Source organism: Zosterops lateralis (genome assembly GCF_965231275.1).
Source record: "Zosterops lateralis genome assembly, chromosome: 1".
Lineage (NCBI taxonomy): Eukaryota > Metazoa > Chordata > Aves > Passeriformes > Zosteropidae > Zosterops > Zosterops lateralis.
In genome coordinates, this window is record NC_139762.1 from 19,214,925 (window position 1) to 19,231,572 (window position 16,648).

Sequence of the window (16,648 nt, forward strand, 5' to 3'; positions counted from 1 at the left end):
TCCTTAATTTGTAAAGAAAGTAAGGTGGAAGTAAATGCTTGGCTGTATCAGTAAAGAATGTCACTTCTAAGCAGGACAAATTGCTGTAGAAATCTAAGACTTTGCTACAATACCTAAATGGTGACCAGTGGGGGGAAAAAAGATTTGATATCTTGCTGCTGATATCAAATTAATTGGGATAGTAAGGGGGAGGTGCTGCTGAAGGAAAAAACCAAACAAAACAAAACACAAAAAAAGTCATATGACTGAGTTTCTAGTGCTGTCATTTGTCAGAACACATGGCTGCATTGAGAAGAACAGCCTCAGCTTTACATATAGTGATGGATGCTAAACAGGCCATAACTGTGCAGGGGCAAGGTCTTAGTACTGTTATTATTTAATAGATGTCAAACAAGCAATTGTCAGTTGAGGGAAGAGGAATACAGAGTAAACTAGAAAAGGTTGACGTGCTACTGTGTAAATCCAGCTTGTATCAGCATTTTGAATACTTCGTATGGTCTCCTGCTAAAAGCCATAGTAGGGCTTAAAGCTCAGTGGAGGGCACGAAGGATGATGAAAAATACAGAACTGCTTTGGTGTAGATACTTGACTAAGCATCAAGAGTTGTCAGAATGGAAAATAGATGACCAAAGGAGATCTGAAGTCTCAAAAGTCATGACTTAAAGTGAGGACTGGGCAGGAAGTGATTTCTGCCTTTTTCTGTGAAAGATATAGAAGTTGGGTTCAAAATCACCAAGTGGTTCTTCATGCAGCAAATTTGAGACTTTAGAAGATAAAAACTAACAATCTTTACTTAATCTTTGAGCACAAATTTTTGCAATGTACTATAGACTTGCTGTCTATGTTGGAAGAGAAGGACTGAATTTTAAACTGTCAAGGTCACAGACATCTACTTTGTCAGTGACAAGCTATTGCTGCTGCTCCAGTTCAAAAATAATACATATTTTCTGTGTTCATTCTTAAACATATTAGAGCACAGTAGAAACTAACTGAATTAGTGTTTTTACTGTAGTGAATTTGAAACCAATCCAAGATAATGCTGCCTTTGTTTTTAATGCTTCTTTTGCTTACTGTGAAGCCTTTCCTAGTTAATTAGTTGAAGTGTTGTTATGTGTTTCATATGTTATTAAAATCTAAAGAAAAATACAACTGTTTGAGAAATGTTGTGATTTGTAGTTCCTTGTACAAGTTTACATGGGAGTGCTCTTCTGATCAAGCTTAATGCTCTCTTCCTCAGTTAAGGCTGTAAGAGCTGAGTTTTATGTTAGACACTGTACAAAAAGCTCATCACTGTGAGGAAGGTAGCTGGTAATCAAGACCCGTGTTTAGTCTTTGCTTCACCATCTTGGTGCTTTCTGTTGCACATCTGAATAATTGAAGAGATGACCCTTCTAAAGGGACAGATGGAGGAAAAGCTCTGCTGAAGAGTTTATTGTGAGAAGTAAATCTTGCCCTTGTCCTCAACACACCATGTCAGCTAAAATTAAAGATTGCTTCATTAAAGACTGCTTTCTTTATTTAATTCATGTAGCTGGCAGCTTGGTTAATTAGCTTTTTTAAACACAGGATTTTTACAGTTGATGCGTTTCAAAACTTCACCTCACTGCTACATCATCCAGGAGTGGCAGTGCCTCCTTCCATGACTACTGCCTTCCTTTGGCATCTATGTGTTTGTGCTGTTAGGTTCACCTCATACCATTTTTTGAAAACATAACTAAAATCTGGTCTTGCATGGAGTGGTATCATCACTTACTTTGTGTTGAGATATAAGAATGAGCTGTAATTTTAATTTTTTGTACAACTTTTAGGAGATGGATAAAGTACAAAATTATGAGAAGTGACCTTTTATCAAAGTCTGAGGTTGCCACTTGTTCTGTTTGTCTTAATGAAAAAATATAATGATGAAGTGAAATAAAAGAACTACAATGAGAGGTCAGAGGTGAAAACTATGCAATCTCTTTACAGTGTCTAACAAAAACAGTAAAATTGCTTTGATGCTTTTACTTTGGCTTTAACAGGACCTGAGCAGTTACTAACATGACTTTATGACAAAACATCAAAACATTAAAGGAAATCAATTAATGACTACTTACCTACTTCTCTATGTGATGTGAAGTTAAAGGCTTTCTGTTCAGTGTCCTCTCCTTAATGTGAAAGAGTTTTTTTCATGATTCAGATGAATATTTTAATAAAAAAAGGCTTTTGTGCAACAATATGAAATTTAAATGCCTTGCATTCATTATGTTCTGGTGGACTTGTAGTTTCTGGATAGTTTATGTTCAGATTCACTTGCCCACTTATAAAGTGGATCTCATGTGCTCTGTAAGATTATAATTTAAATTGCTTAGACCTAGCTTACAGAAAAAGATTACTTGAAAAAGTAGTAATTAATATAGCTGAAAGTTAGACATAATTTGATATAAAACCTCTTAAATCTCATTGATATGACTGTATGCAGTCTTGGTTATAAATAAGCTTCCATGTATTCTCAGTAGCCTGTCAGTCTAATTGCTATGCCTGAGAGAGGATAAAAATGCACATAAGTTTTTCTCTATGTGATAGCTTCTCCCTTTTTTCCCCTGAGTTTCTCACTTACTATTTTCTTTGGAATTTGAGCAGTTGAATCTCCAAGCTCCTCAGCATTAGGCTTCATGGATGTGGACAACATTGGTCCTGTTCCTCGATGAGGCAGCATCACAATGTGTTATTGAAATGTGCAAAACTTGTAGTAGTCCTGAAAAAATACTGTCTGCATTGTTAGACTTATAATCTGTAGTTTGATTTAAAGGTTACTTGGCGTTTTGGTGTCATTTAAGAATATTTAGAGTGTTAGGGTCATGAGTCCTCATCCCTTTCTCTTGCCCCTTAATGCATACTCTTAAGGCATATTCTGGTTGTGCAACACCTTTGCCTCGCACAGGTTTGATGTGTTATGCTGTTAGTTAGGTGATAATATTTTTGCTCTTTGATGTAAATTGCTGTAAGGCTTCAAAGTATTTAAAAGAACTTGGGCTACAGTTCTGCAGTTTACTTATATGCTGATGCATCTTGTTAGGTCCAGCAACATTAAGTCTTTATAATCATTTCCACACATACAAGGTTGTTTTATTTTCTGTTTGCCTCTATGCAGAAAGAAAGAACAAGAAAGTAGAGTAGTCTCTAAAAATAGGTCTCTGGTCTTGAATTCTAGCAATACCTTTAGAAGGTGCTAAACTCTTAAAAATCCAAAAGATTACCAATATGTGGTAGAAGTGATACCAGCTCTGTTTTTCTGGTTTGGGAATCCTATCTTGGCAAAATTGGTCTAGTCATTAACTATCATCCCTGAAAAGCATATTGAACTCCTGTGTTTGGCTTCATTCTACTGCTTTGAAGGAAGAACATTCTAGTGCAGGTTTATTTATCATAAACAAGAAGAGGGAGTAATTTGTGTGTATGGTCTCATCTGATGACTTCTATAGAAGGAAAAAGGAACATGAGCTTAATTTTATTTAACAGTGCTGGATTGAGTAGAATACACTCACTCATACTCACTGGGTGGTGGCTAATACACATGGGAGAAGATATTGCAAGACTGATTCTCCAGCAGAACTGACCTCAATAAGGAGCAAGTATTTTTGAAGTAAGTAAAAACGTTGAGCTTAAAAGTGTAAATGTGTTTTAGTTTAAGGAAAAAGAAAGCTGTTCTTGCATTCTTCAGGGTTCCATGTATGTCTTCAGCTATGAGCTACTGATACCTGCAGGGGCCAGAGGGGATGTGGAGAAATCCACCTGTTGCAAATTGTTGTGTATTGAAAACATCTGTTGCAGTGAATGAGAGGGGTCAAATTAGTCCTAAACTTAATCATACCAACAAATTTTTAGAAAAAATTTCAAAACCAATTTCCTGATATGAAAGCATGTTCTGTTGCAGCAGCTCTCTTGTTAGAGAGTAGAAATGAGCCAAGACACAGACTTCTTGTTTATCACAGCACGAAAAGGGTCCTGGTTTATTCCTCTTTACAGCTTAGCTGTCCTGACTCCAACTATTCACTGACTCTGCTACAGCAAGCTCCTGCTGTAGGTTTTCCATGCAGCCTCTGACTGCTGGTTATTTCCTGCTAAACTATGACTGCATGCATTAGTTTGCAGACTCTGAATGCAGCTTTTGCCCAGCTAGACTGTGACTGCAGGTCAGCCTCTAAATGCAGACCCAGACTGACCTCACAGCAGTGATTCTCACTCCCCAGATGCTGCCTTCTTTAGAGGTGCCTCAACATTATTCCTCATCCATGATCCTCTGGTTCTCTCTTCCTCAAGGTTCCTCCTCCTATATGATCCTCCCTCACCAGCTAACCCACTCCCTTTTATCACACTTGCCTTTATTGGATATAGCTGTGACTCATCAGGGCTGAGGCTGTATTGGGTAATTACCACAGCTATTACTTATCAAGGTGAGGTCACCTGTATTCCCTTCTCCTGCAGTGTTCCTGTCGTTTGTGTGTCTGACACATGTACAAAGACATGTGCAATTACAACGTTTAAGCCTGATGTTTTGTCTGCAAGTACTTTCACTTGAGATTGTTGAACTAAAACTTCCTGTAATGTTTTGCAGCCTGAATTTAGCAGTAACAGCTGTCAGTGCTCCCCAAAATGAAAAATTACTCTGCCTTGTATAGAGGGGAAAAGCAAACAAGAGAAACATAAAAAAAATAAAAGGAAATTTAAGGCTTTGTAATGTCTTGAAACTTTCTTAAAGTGCACAGAGTCAGAACCAGGTTAGCTGAGGTGCTGATATAAAGGAGAACCTATTCTCTCCATAAGTGGGCTTTGCCCTCCATGCCACAGCCACAGACCTGTCAACAGAGTGCCCATCCCATTTTCCAGAAGGATGAAGCGCTCAGATGGTTTCTTTCAGTTATTAGAGAGCGCATTAAGTATATTTATAAACATCTAGGTTCCAGTGTTGATAATGTAGGGATTTTAAACATATGTCATGAGAAAAATACGTTAAAAGGTCTCAAGCAACAAACAACCCACTGCTGCCTTTCTCCTGCCTTTCGTTTCCTCCTCTCTCTTTTTACGAAAAACCCCAACTGCCCCCAATACCATGTTACTAAAGAGTGATTTGGAGAAATCTGACTGATACCAGATGAAGCTAGAGAGAGGATGAGATGTGACTTTTTTTTTTTTTCTTCCTGACATCCTTTCCTCTAAAACTACAGCACAGTAGTGTTGTTTTGAGGGTCAGGCTTAATCCTGCTATATCCAGCTGATTATTGAATACATCAGGCAAAGATGGGCAGAAGCTCAGACTTTTTCCTGGTGGAGAGAGAGAGTTGTAAAAGATAAAGAAGACTGTTTGAAAATTAACAGGCTGGTTTTTAATTTTTTTAAATTTCCTGGAAGGAAGTTGTCCTAGGGTGTAAACTCAGTTCATGTCCCTGCTACCTATAAACCAGTATCAACTGGTTAGTTCTGTCTGAAAAATGTGAAAGACTAAATACTGATAGAGCCATTACTGTCAGTTTCCAGAGACGTGAAAATAAGACCTGGGGAAAAAATTAAAACTCATTCAGTGATTGTTTTTAGCTTCAAACTTCTGGGGGTTGCATACATGGCCTTCTTTCTGCAAGCATGTGGAACTAGTCATTTTAACTTTGCTCTTATATGGAAGCAGCCAGCAATGATTCTAGAAACTGGAACTTTCTGATAATACTTTTTATAAATTAGGAGGCGTTAATAACTTCAAACCATTGTTGTTGCACTGTTTTTTTTCTTTAGATCTTTGGAATAGTAGACACAATTTTTTATTGGGGGGGAAAAGACTTTATCTTACTTTTTGAAGACAGTAACGCTTTCAACCTCTTGCAACTGTACTATTTGAGATATCTATCAAGAGATGAGTAAAAAAACATGATAGGGGTAAGTGCTCATGGTAAAACAGTGAAATAAACTGTAGGAAGCAGTGGTTTGTCCAGGATTTGCCATGGGTGTTTTGGCAGAAGGTATATGTTCACTTGATTGCCAGCTCTCCTGAGTCTTCTTCCTAGCAATGGTTGCCATCAGCTGTAAAGTGTAGCAATAGTCTGAGCTTTTAATATTAAAGAAACGTTCTTGAATGTGTAAATAATCTCATAAATTCATTTTTGAGTAGGAGAATGAAGAGTGTGGTAAGAGCATAAATATGGCTTATTTTCTCTAATGGATTTGTAGTCTCATTTGACATGCATTGACTATTACTGGAGGTAAATGCAGTGAGAGGTGAAATGACAGAAAAATGGTGATTCCTATGAGAAGCTGTACCGTGGCTTCCCAGTGGAACAAGCCACACTTTGACTGAAGCATAGTAGAAAAGCATTGTTTTAAAATCAGATATCTAAGGCTTTATCTAGTTTCCAGGTAAATCAATAAGTCTAACTGATCCTAGTGGAGTTCTGGTTCTCACTGTCCTTTTGCTGATGGCTTTGGCGGCACAAGGGACTTGATTTTCTTCCCAACTCAATGTAAAAGTTATTTCTGGCACTCCCTTCTCATCCCAGATCTGACTCTGCTGCCAAATGGACTATCAGCAGCTTTGTCTGGATCCAGAGTTTGGACAGAAAAGCAAAGTGTGGTTTGGATGTGCGTTGGCTTTAATCAAAGCAATGATGTGAAGGTACCTCCCTGCTGTACATTCCCTGTGGCTCCCATCTGCCGTGGGAAAGTGGGCTTTCCTCCTCAGGCCTAGTGCTTACCAGATCTCCCCACCTAGGCACAGGAATTTGTTCTAGTACTTCAGGATGTGGAAGGTATGGTTGAAGAATAAAAATAATTTTAAAAAGAACTTTTGTTTAGGGTTTTAAAAACAACTTTACAAGGAGGTGCCAATAAAGACATCATCTAAAGCCTTTTTGCCAACAAGTTACTCAGGCAAGCAGTCATCTCATCTCTTACACAGTATGGTTAAAACTACATTTTAAACAGGAATTTTGTTTTGTTTAATTGGTTCAATAGGCAACAATGTCAGTCTTTTTCTAAAGCTGAAAGTGGTAGTGCCATAGTGCTACAGTAGTTGAAATTAAGTATTGTATGCTTTTTTTTTTTTTCAGATTTTTAAAGATCAGAATGCTAAACTGGAATAAAAGTCATTTACAGCAAGTACCTTGATTCAAACTTCAGACTGCTTAAAATTAGCTCTGTCTGGCAGAGGTCTATTTGTAGGTGTTAAGAGGGTTTTTTATTTAAAATTATTTAGCTTGGGGTAATTGAAAATTTCAAGAGTTTTCCATTTTTACTCCACAGGTGAATAAAACTGAGGTGTGAGAGAGTGAAATATGCTACCTCCAAAGTCTTGGAAAAAAAGTGATTAAAAGTAACCAGATTGGGTAGAAAAGCACAGATAACTTGAAAAAAGCAGCTTTGCTAAAGCCATTAGTCAAGACTGTTTAGGTAGTTATCATTAGCTGGTTGCCATTTTAAAGCTATTTTTCAGTAAGCTATACAAATTCTGAATTTAAAAGCTACTTTATGATAAACAATTGTCAACTGCTATTTTCTAATATTCTGAAAAGCCAAGCAAGTCTTTTGTTTCTGTGTTCTACAAGTTTACATGGGTGCTTGCACATACCTTACTACTCAGCAAAACATAAAAAATACAATTTATATAGTGGAAAGTATATGTAGTCACTGGTAAATTAAAATAATAGTTAAAGCTCAAGCATTAAGATTAATATGTATTATATAAATCAGGTGGGTTTTGACATGGGTGATGCATCCCTTCATGTTATACCCATTCTATTTTATGCAACAGTAGTCTTCTGTTCTGAAACAGGCTCTTCCTTTGACCTCTTACTGTTTTATTACTGAACAACAAGCTTCAAGGGCACAAATGGTTAGTTGTGACATCCCAAACATGTTTTTCAGCTGGAAGTAGTGCTAAAATACTATTGGGCATTTAAGTGCAGAGTCAAAAGGAGAAAGAACAAGATGTGTTTTCTGTCTTTTCTGTAGCAAAACAAGACTCCAGAAAAGCCTGAAGATATCTTAGAGACTTAATCCTTTAAGCATATGTAGCCATGAATTCTGTGGTCATTTCAAAAAATTGTGGAATTGAAGTTTTGTAAAAGAAACATTAATTAAAATGCAATATGAACAGAAGTGTGCATAGTAAGGGTCTTAGAAAACTGCAGATAGAAGGGTCAAAAATGTGGCCTGTGTTGATAACCAAGGTCACCATTCCTAGCTGTAAAATGTGAAGAATGTGCTGTTTATATCAAGACTAAAATGCTAAAAAGAAGGCCCTGAGGATGCTGCATTCTAGCTAGCACCAGGAGAACAGTCATGAAGGAGCAGCATGCTCCATGTGCTTCCCAGTCCTCTTAACTCGGGAGGAAAACCTGATAATGGACAGGCAACCTGACGTAATGCTCACTGAGACTGAAGCTAGTGATTTTGAGACAAGGACGACCCAGTATTAATCAGTGACTCCTAGAGAATACAAGAAAAAAAGGCCTAAAATTCATTTTTTTTTTATCACCAGTTGGAGACCCCAAAAATTTCAGGAGGACAAGACTACTTGTTTTGCCTCTGTCAAAACTTGTGGTGGAAACAATATCTTGTTACTTTGGATTATGTGGGAGTGAGAGCAAGTGAAACCTGAAAGTGTGAAGGTGTAAAATCAACTTGCTTTTTTTTTCTTTTATTTTATCCTTCCTGTAGTCTTGTACAAGGCTGCATGGTGTGAATTCTCCTACAATAGCTTTCTGTAAGATAAATATTTAATTTGCTGCTATTTTACTTTACTATTTTTGACTGCTAAAGTTATTAGGGAACTTCTAAGTTTGTTTAAAATGAGTTAAAAGATCCCAGGATTTGGAAAAGCAATACAGTATCAGGTATCTTTACTTACAATCCATCTTTCTGCGGGTAGGGAGGTAGATAGATATACAGGAGGATAGCTAAGAACTGTGTAGTCTTTATGATACAAAAAAAAGGAAATTATCGTACATTTGGGATTCCTTGTCGTGCTGATAGTATTTACCATAGGGAAGTAGCACCTTCTCTGCCATCCTTATCTAGGAATAGATTATCCTAGTACTCCTGCTGAATCTGCAACATTTGTTTTGACAGCACTTCTGATGAAAAACTGAGGATGAGACTGAGATTAGGAGCACCTAAGTTGTTGCCTGAGTATGTTGGTTCTAAAAGATTTCTGGAGAACAATTTGCAGTAAAATATTGGAAGGCTCTATGAATTCTTGAAGTGGTGTCCTTCTGCCCTCATAGTTATAGCATTACATGAGGCTGCTGAAAGCAGTGAGTAATGCCAAGGGGCATAATAGAGATATGCCAGATGTACTGGCATTTTGAAGCTACCACATTAAACTGTGAACTAATTAAAGTGGATACAGGAACTTGCAAAACGTCCAACTCCAAAGAAGAAATATGCTCTGACTTGCTGGAGGGAAGAGGTGGTTCTTGACAGATGAGTGAGCAAACACTATCTGTGGATCTGCATTTGCAAGACACTCTATGGCCAAATGTAAGGACAGGGAGAAAGGAAAACTGCATCTCATTCTAGGAAATAACCTTTCTTGCTGAAAGCAAAGGCTTAATAGTATGTAATACTACAGTGGAACCAAAGATACTCATATTACTATGTAAGTATATAAAGATGGTTCATGAGCGCAGCTAATTAGTCATGGTTGATGAACATAGATAATTCTTACTTGTGATCAAGCAATGAGAAGAATAAGGTAATCCAAAATTCTCTAACAAGACTGTCAGCTGTTGTTCTCTACAACATGGTGAAAGTTTTAGTTTTTGTTTTCTCATATGAATAATGCATTTTTATTAAAAAGTCTGAAAGATCCCAGGGCTGGTTTATCAACCTGCATCAAGTTCAAACTGCTCCCTCAGGTGAAGGAGAATTCCCTCTCTTAGAATGGTTACTCAGTTACAGGTGTTGGTGCTTGTGTTGTAGGACTGCTGCTGCTCAAACCAGAGTTTAGCCACTTAATCTCGGGGAGAGATCTGGTACAAACTGCTTAGGTGGGTCTAGTATCTTCCCTTGCCATCAGCTGTACATCTTAATCCACATGCATTAGAACCTGAGAAGGTGTTTCTGAATAGAAAATGTACATCTTTGCACCAGCAGCATAGTCTCTTTTACTTTCTTAGCTAAGTTTTACTGCAAAATTCTTGTCCATGCAGGGTAGTTCGCATGATAGCATCTGACTCCAAAATTACAAGACTGGATTGCGGGGGTGGGGGTGTTCTCTGTCAGTAGAAAAAGTCAGACTGTACCATGGTTCTACTTAGCATTATATTCACTTTACACTTGAATTTGCCATTTTGGACTGGAGGATTACAGTTCTGTGTGTTTGCCCTTAAAGCATTTCTGTTTAATTTTGTCACTGACTGTTCATAGTGCATGCCTTTGAGCTCTTAAAGGGAATTTGATCTTCATATTTTTCTTACTATTTCAATTAAAATTCTATTGCTGGACTTTTAAATGTATCATAAATAGCAGCTGTGGCAACTTTATCTTGCCTCTCTTTTTAAATGCTTTTTGCAAATGATGAATGTTTAGAAGAACATCCTTTTGTTACAGGAAAATTAGAAGAAATACAGCTTACAGACCAGCACATAAATATTTTTACACATAAATTACTCTAGATCTTAACATTCTCTGCCTTTGTATTAACTAAGAAAAGAGCAGAAACTGGCTGAGCCTGGTGGTGTTTATGCAGCCTCAGAGCACTGTGTGACAGTTAATGACACCATGTTCCTCTCGAGATGGGAATGGCTAGTACAGATCTTCCTACAATGAAAAAACATCCTTGTATAATGAGGCAATTGATGATTTCATGAAAGAAATCAAACTGACAATGATTTCCATTGAAATCTCATTTTAAACCCTAAATATTGAGGCCCCAGAGGAAACAATAGTGAGCCAGCTGTAGCATAACCTTTACTCAATAAATTATTTGGTTTTTAGTATATAGTGCTTTGTTCACAAGTTTCTGTGGAAACTCAAAAACATAGGGAATATGAAATTCAGAGTTAAATAGCTTCTAGAGACTTGAAGTCTAATGGAAATTGTATGGAATATCAGTTACTGCTTGCTCAGAGAATTGGATACTATCTTCAGGATATGTTTCTGAAGTAAATAGCAAATTGCAGGGGCTCCTGCAGCAGGAGTTGATGCAGCTGTGGCAGCATGTAGGGGATTTTAGTGGAAGATTCCAGATTTGTGTTACAGGGGTCTCATTCCTTCCTTACTTCTTTAAACACCTCCAGGAAAAAAAAGAATGAGCTGTTACCAGCCGAGAAATTTGCTGCCTAAACTTTCCTTAATCAGATAGTCTAGTCATATGATGTACCCTAGTGAGCAGGTCAGTTTGCTATCTTAGTAATGGGTTGCATTTATGCTCTCTATTTTGAATATCTGTTATAACTAAAAAAAAAAGGAATAAAAGGAATGTTAATTGTTTTGATACCTGGTTGTGGCTACTTCTGAATTAGACAAATGATAAGGTGTTTTTAGCTGTGTTCTATCTCCAGTCGTCTTGGAGATAGAGTTTGGTTAGAGAGCACCTAAGAAAAACTTGCTGCCTAACTCTCTTGGTGCTAGAAACCACTCAAATTCCACTTTTGCTGTTTCCTTAGGGTTTGAAAACCTTAATGTCTCAGTAATTGTTATTTGTGCTGCTTTCTCCTTACTTATGAAGTCTTATCAGTGAAGTGTTTAATAGTTTTTCTTCTTGTGCAAAGTTGGGAAAAAATCAGTATGTTAATCTGTTTTTCTGAAGTTTTGCTGCTAGAAAATAATGCATGTTGAAAAAGAGGGTGTAAATGACAAAGGATATTTCTCCTATTACCAGCAGTAGGTGTTTTAGGAGTGAATTTGCTTTCTGGAGAAGAATCTCACTCAGTAGTGGTAGTCTGTGTTTCAGCAGGAGGTGTTCATTGCTTGGGAGTTGATTACTTACACCTTCCTCACATTTTAAGATACAGCTGAGATAACACGGTGTTTGTAATTCACTGCAGCTACACCTCAGGAGGTTCAAGTCTCTTGGTTTCTTGTTGCTATTGCTACTCTTCCATACATTTGTATCACAGTCTATAAAAGTTGGTTTCTTTATATGATACAAATAACCAGTAAAGAATCTCTTTAGTTATCTGGCTGCAGAAGTAAGTGGAGATACTAAGGACAAAAGGTGAAGTACTGGAGTGTGTGAAAGCTGCTGTAAGCTGCTACTGAGCTGTAAACTTTCAAAGAAAAATAAGCAATGCTCCTGTAACATTCTGCATTTTTCCATGGAAGTGTTTGGAACACGTGATGGTTTGATCAAGCACCAGAACAAGTAAAATGCACCTCCATTTTTATGGGCTGAAGGATGTATCAAAAATAATAAATTCAGTAGTATCAATGAAAAAATCATACACAAGAACCATCATCTTCATAAGAAATAGCAAGTCATTCCTGTTGTGGTATCTCTTTTAAATTACATGCACCCTTGTCAGAGAAGCATCTACAGCTGATCTGACAACAAGTGGTTAGCAAGTAAATGGATCCTTTGATTTCTACCGTGCATCAGCTGATGATAGTTGGCTTGAAACAGACCAAAGATTCTTGTGGTATTGTGTGATCTCTACAGCTCAGGATTGTGCAGAAGGGAGGAAAAATGCTCCTTTTCATTCTGGCATTGTACAGTAGCTGATCAGAGTAGCATAGTCTGCTTCTTTTGGCCCACACTCATCTCTGATGCTTTAAAAAAAAGTCACTGCATCTCTCTAAGGTAACTTCTGGATATTTTCACTGTCCTTGTCATGATTCACTTTCTTGTTATACCGAGACAAGCTGTAAAAGAGTGGCAAGGCAGGTGGCAGTGGTCTTGACTATTCCAAAACAATTCCAGCAGCTTGCAGTGCTCAGTGGTGTGGGAATTAATCTCCCAAACTGCCCTCATCCACAGCCTCACAGGAACTGTACAAGCCGCCGCATTTTCCTTGTCATCGCTGCTGTAGGAGGAAGGAGAATGTTGTCTGTAGTCAGCTCAGCGGTTTGGAAAATGGTGCTTTCTCCTCTAAAATCAAAACAGATTGGGCAGACCAATAGCCCATAACTGGAACGGCAACTGCTGCCCTGAGGTGTTGTGCTCGCTGGGAACTCAGCCGAAGAGGTGGGACTGGGGGGAGCTCTGCAAAGCCTGGGATACCAAACCCACAGTGGTGATGGAGCTTGAGGAAGGAATAAAGGAATTTCCTCCCTTGTGGAAGAAATGATTCATGCAATGAACAGCCTGCTTCTTACATTTGGTGTGTCGAGTTTTCTTACCAAACAGAAAGTGTGTGAGGGAGTTATAGAAGCTCTCTCATTATATTTAACAGTTATTTGGTAAGACAGACAAAAAACAGGTCTGAATATTTTGGTATATTGCCTGCTCAAAATTTCATAAACTGCACTTCAAAATGAACGTATTAAAATCTATAAGATACAGGTTTTCTAGATCTTTGGTTTCCTGATTATCAGACACCTGAAAGTGTGCACTGAATAAAATATAACTAGACTACAGACTTGCACTACTACTTTTCTAATCCTAACCTCTGCAAGGACAGAGGAAGAGTATTTTGTCATGTGACTTTACTATTCCTATTTTAGATATATCTTTATTACTTTGAAATCTTTGGGATGATTAGCAAGGCTTGGCATTTGTTCTTTTTTAAGGAAAAGTCCTTAAACCTTTAGTTCAGTCAGAGTACATGTTTTGCTGCAGCATCCTGTAGTTCTCAAAAAGCACAGTAGCGATGCCTAAAAATCAGGAGTTTGCAGACTGTGTGCCAGTTTGCTCCAGTAGTCTTGCACAAGTGAGCTTGTTATCTTCTCTTAACAATTCTGGGGAAAAAAATGCTGGTCTTAAATTCATGCTGGCTTTTTCATTGATATTCAGGAAATGTAATGTGATTTGTATACATGAGAAACTCTTATTGAAAAGTCAAAATAAGACTGAATGAAGTAAGACTAAAAGAACTTGTAAGAACCTTAGAGTGGACTATTCTAACGTCTCTCTGTGATAAATATTTATCATGAGAACAAAATTGTTGTGTTGTTTCGAGTTGTTGACTTGGAGGGAATGTTACTGGTTTTCTAATGTGCTAAAATAATGAAATAACAATAGTTGAAGGCAGACTTAACCTTTCTAGTTCTGTCCTAATTCTTTTTGCTTTGAGGTTTAACCGTTGGTGTAAATAGCATCCAGCTCCAAGACCTCTCCTTTCTTGGTTAGAGATTTCTAATGTTACAGATGCTCACAGTGGTGTTACTTGGACTAATCTGTTGCTACTGCAGGAGCAACAAAGAGTTCTGCACTTCCCAGAAGTGCAGCTTTGTAGCTTCTGTGATGGGTTTTGTGGCCTGGATGAGATTCTAAGTTTCACCGTTGTGCAGGTGGGGTCTATTTAAATATATGCCTGTGTGAGTTACTATTGCCTCTGTGTAGGCCTAGGTAAAATTACAGGTCTGATAAGGTTGAAATTACTTGCATGTATGTTCTCAGCTTTGCTGCTTGCTTCCTTAAGTGCTGCTGGAGGAAACTTGCCTTGTGTTTCCAGATCTTGAAGACCTGCTTTGGATTGATCTATTGGATCTCAGCCACCTGTGGGGCTTTCAATGCATTTTATGTTTTCAAGTTGGGGCATGGTATTTTTAAACTATCTTTTAAACTTCCAGGAAGATGAATGCTATAATCAAATACATAATTTCTCCGGAAAATCCCTGATTTCATTGTACTTTTCAGGGAAATAGTGGTAGCTTACTACTGGGAAGTGCAGTTACACACTGTTTGGTGTTAAAGCTGTCTCAAAACAGGCAGTGGGACATAACTATTTAACAAAATGTGATTTTCCTAATACTAATAATTTATTATGGCCAAATGTAGTACAGTAGAGTTACTACGTGAGCTAATATCAGCCAATAAATGTGGTGATTTATAAGGATTTTTGTTGTTCAAGTAAGCAGGAGTTATTTAAAGAGGTGAAGTAAAAATCAGATAAACTGTAGGCTCTATGTAAAGCACTAAATACCATTGTTTAAGCAGGCTGTAGAGTGGATTTACTTAAAACACTGTTTTTTATTGGAGGCTTGGATGGAGTTTTGTGGGGGTTTTTTTAACATTGAGGAAAAACATCTCTGCATTTCTTGGTTAACTGAAGATACCTTAGAATAATCGGATGCTATAGAATCTAGAGCTAGCTTAGCAACACAGGATAATATGAGAACATTATTTCAGTCTTTGAAACCTTGGAAAGCTTAGCAGACTTCTGGAGCTTCAGAATATATGCTATGTCATTTACTTATTTATGTCTGTGGTACAACAATTTAGACTGTCAGTGTCATGTCCCATTGATCTGGCAAAGTCCCCTTCAGTCTGAGGCAAGACTCCAGTTGCTTAGATCCAGTTGATAACTTGACACAAATGAATAGAAAGCCTTGTTATGGAGAGAGGGGCTGTCATGGGGTCATGCTGTGCACTGCTCAGGATGAAATACTGTACAGCAGTATAATATTTTGCTTAATTCACTGCTTACCATTGTACCTTGTGTCACCCCATCCTGCTCTCTTGTGTTGGCTGTGGCACTGATGTGGTGCAGTGATGAGCCATTTTAGCCAGTTAACCACTGAAAGGAGAAGGAATCACAGTAGCTGTTCCTGTGGCTCAGCATGGGAGAGGCACAAGGATGGGGTGCACTAGATTGTCAGCCTCTTCGTAGGTCCCCACCAAAAAACTGCTTTGATATTAGGATTTGTATGAAAAGTGGCTTTCAAAAAAAAGGAAATACCATTTTGAGGGCTTTTTGCCATTTCTTCTTACTGAGGCTTTACAACTTTTGTTGTTCAGCTTATAGAAAAGCAGTTAAATTTAATTCAGAAAGCAGCTGACTTAGCTCTTCCTTGCAATAATAAGATCTGGGTCAGAAAAGACTAACAAAAGTAACAATTATGAACTCGCAGTGTTTTACTTACAGTGCAGAATTGCCATTTTACCCATATTATAGTTCAGTCTTCTGTTTCCCTTCCAAATCTCCTGTGTATGAAAGGCCAGGTAACCTTCTGTTGATTTGTTTATTTTAGAAACATGCGCAACTATGAAGATAGTTGGGCAGGTGATGTGCCCAGAACAATTTGTAATTCCAAAAATAGCTGGTTTAGGTTGAGCATCATGCTGATATCTTGGGAGTTGCTTGAGTTCTTTTTTTTGTTTCTTGCTTCCTACCACTGAGTTTCTTTCTCCTGTAACTTGTTTCCTTCTACACAGCTCTTGGCTTGTCTTCCTCTTAACCTGTCAGTAGCAGTGGGTATTTCCATTAAGTTCCTGTAGTTCCAATTCTGCAGCCTAGCCCTCATTCTCTTGGATATCAGGAAGACAAACACTCAGTGTGTGATTCACCTTTTTATTTCCATGGTTTTATGAGGCAGCTCCACAGACATCATTGTAGATATTTTTGATCCACAGCCTTTGGGATAAGAAAGTCAAGCAGCAGCTTATAACATGATGTCTGTGCATAATGTTTGGTGTCAGGAGACACCAGTCTGCTGCGTGTTGGCCGAGACACGGCTGTGGTTATGTCAAAGTCAGAAACACTGAAAGTCTCTTCAGCCCTGCTTATCTGTCTGAACATTTAAG

The 16,648-nt window shown here is 37.9% G+C and overlaps 1 protein-coding gene across 1 annotated transcript in view; it reads left to right on the top strand.

Moving 5' to 3' along the window:
- Positions 1 to 16,648, top strand: part of PIP4K2A (phosphatidylinositol-5-phosphate 4-kinase type 2 alpha) — a 108,652-nt gene that overhangs the window by 20,597 nt on the left and 71,407 nt on the right. The window lies entirely within an intron of this gene.